This window comes from Centruroides vittatus, unplaced genomic scaffold (assembly GCF_030686945.1).
Source record: "Centruroides vittatus isolate TY-2023 unplaced genomic scaffold, ASM3068694v2 contig_1162, whole genome shotgun sequence".
Classification (NCBI taxonomy): domain Eukaryota; kingdom Metazoa; phylum Arthropoda; class Arachnida; order Scorpiones; family Buthidae; genus Centruroides; species Centruroides vittatus.
The window spans coordinates 207,900-214,002 of NW_027120748.1; positions in this window are offsets into that span (position 1 = coordinate 207,900).

The window sequence follows — 6,103 nt, forward strand, 5'->3', positions numbered from 1 at the left end:
CCGATTATTTATAAGTTTATTTTTATGCCAATTATAATCAAATTATTATTATTATATGAATATTTAAATGCTTTTAATCGTGTTTCCTATCTTATTTTTGTTACATAAAGCCTTTTTTTTCTTAATTTTTATCACTCAAAAACTATCCACCTTATGTAAAAAACCTAAAATTATGATCTTTATTAGCTTAATTCTTTTCTTTTAAGTTTTATGTTTATAATAGCTCATTTAATTTAAAGTTTTTATTAACATAATTATGCAGACGATCTTCAAACTTAACAAATGATTAATATGCTTCCAATGACCTAAAAAGTGAGTTAATTGCTAACCAGATGACAATGGCGATAAGACATGAGTAACAACTCAAAAACAAGAGATAGTAACCTTAGAAGTATTTTATCTTTAAATTAAAGAATGAGCAATAATTTATTGCTAATAAGAGAGTTAAATAACTTAGGAAATTTTCCCTTACAGCATTCAAATGATATTAGCAAAATTTGGTTGTTGTCAGTGACAATCAATCACAGATAATTTGTACTTTGCAGAATTATTTACACTTTTAGAAGACTTTTCTAGCTAAATTTTATGTAGAATATTGTTAATCTTATCAGATATTTAATCGGTAGACACTTTTATTTATTTATTTAAATTCTTAAAGTAATTATCCCAGAGTAATTTCTTGTTGGCATATCTATTTTAAAAATTTAAATACAATAAAACTGATTTTTAAAATATATGTTATAGAGCGAATTAAATTAAAAAGTACTTAAATTATAATTTAAGCACATATATCTCTTTAAACTGTAGATTTATCATAAACTTAAGTCTTGGGCTAATTTTTTCTAAATTAATGAATGTATAACACTAAATTCTGTAATATTAACTTAATAAAAACATTTTTAGTGGACTTAATTATCAAATATCTTCAACTTTAAATTGAAAAATGACTAATAATTTAATGTCAAATAAGTGTTAGTTCATAAAATAATCCCAGAAACGTTAGCTCTATGAGTAATTGCTTCAGAATAGAAAATTATAAAATGTATTGTACAAACTTACTTCTCAGAACTTAATCTTGTTTGTATATAAATCTATTTATTTAAATCTATTAATTAGTTTATTTCACTTGTACTGTACAAGTTAACTAGTTTCTTAAACAACTTTTATTTAAGTAAGATTAATAAATAAATATAATAAACTATTCCAGTTTCCTGTAGCGAACAGTGCAAATTAACAGAAATTTTATTTATGTATCAATAATTTCGATTTTTTTATAATTCATTAGAACTATAAAAAGCCAGAATTTCTGTTAGTAAGAACCTAAATCTAATTATAATTTTTTCTTGTGATCTTCAAATATAATAAAAAATTAAAAAGTTTTTTGTATATTTTTAAGGTATAAAATGTTTACATTATTCATTACTCGAGAATTTTTATAATTTTGTTTTGAATTACTGTTGACCTCATTAAATTTATGTAAAAAATATTAATATTTTTGTTTTAGCTTAGTTAAGAATTTAATGAGTTATAATATAGGCTACTTAATATATTATGAGCTATAATACTATTATAACGCATAATATATTAAGGATAATGAGTAATTAAGTAATTAAATTAAGTAAATGAGTTATGTTATATTTAATGTTAATCATATAAAATGTAATTTTTAAAGAAATTTGATGATAAAGTAACTTTTCTAGAGAATTAAAACTATCGATTTTTGTAATTTGAACAACTTATCTGAAATATATCAGAGAAAAAGATATTTTCCGATTTATTAATTTATTAAATATGAGTTCATGTCTTACCAATTTATCAGAAATAATTATAATAAATGCTTTCAAATAAACAGTTTACTTTTTATTCTCAAATATAATCTATTTTCATCCTCCTTAAACTGGAATAACTTAACTTTTCTTCCTTAAACTCTATGATCTTATTACGAAAAACTAATTATTTAACGATTAATAATCTTAATTTATTTTCTATAAAAATTCACGATAATTTTTTAATATACGATTCTTCCATTCTTTAATATTAAATATATGCAGAACTTCATGAAGTTTGTTAACGTAATAACAACATGCAATGATCGATATGGTAATTTTTCATACATATCGACTAAAATCATAATGGTAAAAATTTTCTGAATATAATAACGATATGATTATCGAGTTTTAATCGATGTATATTAACTTTTCACTATAAAACAGACTTCTGCTGCTGTATCATGAACAATGAATGATCGAGTATTATTTTAAATGAGGTATCGAGAATATATTTGTGCGTAAATTTAATCTTTTAGATAAATCTAATGTTATCTATACATGTGTTTTAACTTTCTATTTAAGAGGGAGGCCTCTCTGTCCTCCCCTAAATATGCCTACGATCATATTCAGATTACTTGAAGATAGTTTAGTTTTATTCATCATTTATAGGCCTACATTCTTCGGTTCACAATACAAATGACTGGAATTACTAGAAAAGTCATATTTAAATTCGGAAATGAAAATTGATATCATATCATTTGAGTGACGTCTCCTTACTCTACACTTGTCATAGATGTAAGTCTGTAATATAAATCTGTAAAGATATGTTAACTGTCGTTACTTTATGGTAAAGTAAATACATATCTAGCTTATATAAAATTCTCTAGTAATCACTAATTATGCATATTTTAAAATACACGATTATTATTATAGAGCCCTTCTCTGTTTAGTTTTATACCTGATGTTGGAACGAATTTAGCTTTTGTAAGACTCCTTTCGGTTAAACAGATTGGATATCCAGATATTTTTTAACAAGCTCATCTGGAGAGCGACTTCATTTAAAGAAATGACAAAGTAGATGTGACAAAATCCCCTTCTTTTGGTGTGGTCTCTCGTTACACAAACCACTCCACTTCTCACCGCCATTCCCCTGTGTACATGATAATTTATTGTGCTGCATCCGATACGCAACAACCACATTTACTTCATGTTGGCCACTTGTGTGGTCGGAATTTCATCCCCAAAAAAATCTTTTAAGTAGATAGCGGTACAAATTAAAATCAAAATGGGTGTAATATGAGTGGTTTATTTTTGTAAGGATTTCCCAAATAAACATTTTCTTTTTTTATCCCGATACCAGATTCATACGTGGATAAGAATTAATGAATTTAGTTAATATGATTTTTTTTAATTTTAAATTAAATATATATATATATATATATATATATATATATAAATATATATATATATATATTAGGATTAAATATAATTATTAAATTAATACACAATCACTCATAGTTTGCATTATTTGCAGTAATTTTGATGCATCGTCGAACATAGCGTATTAAAAGTGTCTATAAATAAGCTTGTATTAACCTTCAATTGTTTGTTCAGGCAGAATATTTCATTTTGTCATCTATACTTTTATTTGTGTATTCGAAAATTTCTGTATAAAAGAATAGAAATACAGGATTTTCTTTATATAAACACCTGACCTTATCCAGCAAACAGTCATGCTTAATCTTTGTTTGGCACGACATTCAAACACGACAAAATGTTATATACACAATTTAATGTCAGGAAACACTGAAAAAATATTTGCAATACATTGCCTATAGTTGGAATTATATTCATCAAATATTTTACGTTTCAAATTATATTAATATGATTCTATAAATTTCAAGTTTTTGGAATCAGTCATGAAAATTTTATTATTATTATTATTATTGTTTTATAATAAATTTTGTTAATATTTAATTAAAACATTTTATTTATATTACAAATAATTATATGTATTAGGCTATATAATGGGTAGAAATTGTAGAAGAATTAATTATTGTTTGAATATTTGAATAAAGGAATGTCATCATTATACAGAGTTTTATTTGCTTTCAATGTTGTTTTTTTATTTCTAACTCACTTTAATAAATGATTTTTAGAGTAAGAGTCAGACTTTTACTTCAAAACGGTCTTTAAAAAGTGATATTAGATTATTTTTTGTGTTTTACTTGATAAGAATGATGCTTGGTATTCAAAATACGATGTTCTACAATCACGAGAATTTATCCTGTATTCTAACGTAGCATCTTGCCAAAAGATTGCCAAAAAACTAACCTAGAGACTTATAACTTTGCTTCATTTCACTGTTCCTGGGCGCGTTTTGGCTTTATGCTCTGGTCAGACTACAATAAAGTTACATAAATAAACAATATAATAAAACTGCTTTTATTTTAAGTATAAAAATAATTATAATGCCGACTAATTTATCATTGTTGAGTTGATTAAAAAAATTTTATATTATAATTAATTCATAAAAAATGAACATAAAGATGATTCGAGTTGTCTATTTTTATTCACTCAATCTAGTTTCATTAAAACATGAATTAATTAATTAAAAATAATATAAAACACACCATTTTTAACACTAAAACGCCTGCTTAAGCTTAGATTTTGAAAATACTTTTAATAATTATAAATAGAGATATTATTTAAACGAATTATCATATTAATCAAGAATATGTTCAGTACGTATTTTGGTGAATGGCCCCCATAAAATAAGAATTAATATATAGAAAAATTAAATATTTTATATAGAACATAAAGTATTCTTGTGTAGAAACTAATGCATAAATGTTTATTTTTCTTTTTCTAAAATAAATTAAAGTAGAATTTATTAAATAAGTTTATAATTTAAGCCATAATTTTTTTCTTGCGCCGGAAATTATATTATATAAATAAATAATTCTGAAGTTTTGTATCTGTTTAAACTTTATTCTCTATTACTTGTGTTAAGAATCTCAAAGAGCATTTGCACATCTCGATATGTTTGTCAACCTCCAACAACAACTATTGTCGGGCCGTCAATTTTAGTCGACCTTTGACCTTTATACGTTGTTAGAAGAACGACAATAGAGCTTTGTGGTTTCCCCGTAGACGAAGAAAGAAAAACATCCTTCAAAATACTTAGTCATCACTTTCTGTCTGTGAATTCTGTGAACGTATTTTGCTATTGTTATCACTCTCTTGATAGACATCAACAAAAAAATGATACTCTGCAACAAAAAAATAAAAAATAAAAAAAGAATCAGGAATATTGTAGAGATTAATAAGCTGTCTCCTTTCATAACAGATAGTCTAGTTATAATTTTTTTTTTAATTGTAAAAACATGGATAGATAACAATTGATAAATTGAAGAAGAAAACCAAGCGTTGGAATCTTTCAGGCGAAAAAAACGCAGCTTTGTTGAAGTCGGTGAAACAGAAACGACAAGAAAAGGAAAGGCCGAACTGCAGAAATAGATCCACTTATCAGTTACGGATCGTGACGCGTATCGCCACGTGCAGCAGATAAAAATAACGACAAAATAGCGAACGGTCACGTGATGTGGTCATCTGACCTTCGTCTTTTGCTATATTGTTCCTATTATTCGTAATGTATTGTACTGTACAGTAAATTTACCGCGTACCGCGAGATTTATTTCTATCTGTTCACACTTTCTACAATTCGCCTTTCATCCGTTGCGTTTGTGTTTAGCTTTTGTAACATTATTTAATCTTTTTATGTTTAGAATTTTTTAACATAATTTTTAATATTTTAAAAGACTGATTCATCTGCATATATATATATATATATATATATTTATTTATTTATTTATTTAAAATTCTAAACTTAGTTCTAGCATTTAATGAGTTAATTATAAACAAAAATCTTTTACTTTTATTCAATTATTAATTTTATTTGAAATTATTTTATTATATTGATAATTATGTTTTATTTAGCTTTATGTCTTGTTGGTCATTTGAGTTTTAATTGAGAAATTGAGTCGATATCAAGAAATATATCAATAATTTTGAATTTTTTTCTAAATTTTAATGGAACAAGAAGCTGTCCGAAACAGATAAATTCAGAAATAAGAAAGTATTGTGAAATACAGTTTTGTTTATAATTTATGTTTTGAAACTATTCTTCAACCGACCTAATTACTTACTCACTTGGGTTTTACTATTTTTAAATTACAAAATTTTAAATAAATTCATTCAGTTTAGTGTCTTTGCATTTACAGAAGTCTGACAAAGAAAGGGAGGGAGAGAGAGAGAGAGAGAGAAAGAGAGCG